Raw genomic sequence first — 1,043 nt, 5'->3', positions numbered from 1 at the left:
TCGCAAGCCTTTGTGTGAGGGTGTTCATCTCCTGTTTCAAGGGTGGGCACGGATGGATCAGAAGCTACCTGTTCTGTCGTCCCTTCTGATGGGAGTCAAGGCTCTCTCCACCTGTGTGTCTCCTAAGCTCCAGGCCCACCTGCTTAAGCATGTCTAACACTGCCACCACAGCTCCTTCTCTTCACCCTCCCTCAAGGCACGCACATTTATATTCAGGCACATTTTGTGGCTGGTTTGCATCACTCTTGGCAGTAGTGCCAACGCTCACAGGGACAGGCAGCCTGCACCTTTACTCCTTGAGCAGATGAGCCTCAGTTATCTTCCAGCAACACGGTGGATGGGATTTATCCCTGTTCCCCACTGACGAAAACCCTTGTCCATTGTTTAATTCCCTGGAAGAGTGGTGACCTCCTTGGCATTTTGCCTCCCAGTATGTTGCCACCCTCAGCATTGTGGCTTCATTGATGTGAAAAAACTTCTGTTCCTCACAGTCATAATTCCCACCCTTTCTCCACTGATAGTGATGAGTAAAATTTTTCTACCTTCCTGGACATTGGTTTTTGTTGGTTTTTTTTTTCTATATCTGCAGGGCTTCCCATGGTTCCTTAGAGTGTTTCAACCTAGCCACCCTAACCTGAAGCTCTCTGGATTCTTTCCTAATGGGTTGCCACTAAGAGGCATGTTTTCCTTTCCTGGTTCTTACTAGTAAGAATAAAAGGCCACAGACCTCACAAATTTGGATCCAATCCTGGACTAAAGCATTCAGGATTGGTGCTTCCAATCCTGTTTGAGAACAGCTCTTACAGCAGTAGATAAAGAACCATGCAATAGTAGAGGGAGCCCTCAAAGAGCATCATTGCCTCACTATTTTTCTTCTGACCAGTGTGCTCTTTTGTTAAGGATTCACTTCCTACTACGGCAGGGAGCTGGGAGAGCAGAAATAATAAGATGCTCACCTTGTTAGCCAAGGATTAGGCCCAAGTAGTGTATATTTAATTAGACTTTAAAGAGCTTATTTCAATGTTAGGAGATGCAGTTCTTCC

Source organism: Chlamydotis macqueenii, chromosome Z, assembly GCF_036417535.1.
Source record: "Chlamydotis macqueenii isolate bChlMac1 chromosome Z, bChlMac1.mat, whole genome shotgun sequence".
In the NCBI taxonomy this organism is placed as follows: Eukaryota; Metazoa; Chordata; class Aves; order Otidiformes; family Otididae; genus Chlamydotis; species Chlamydotis macqueenii.
Note: the sequence above shows the minus strand (reverse complement) of the source record.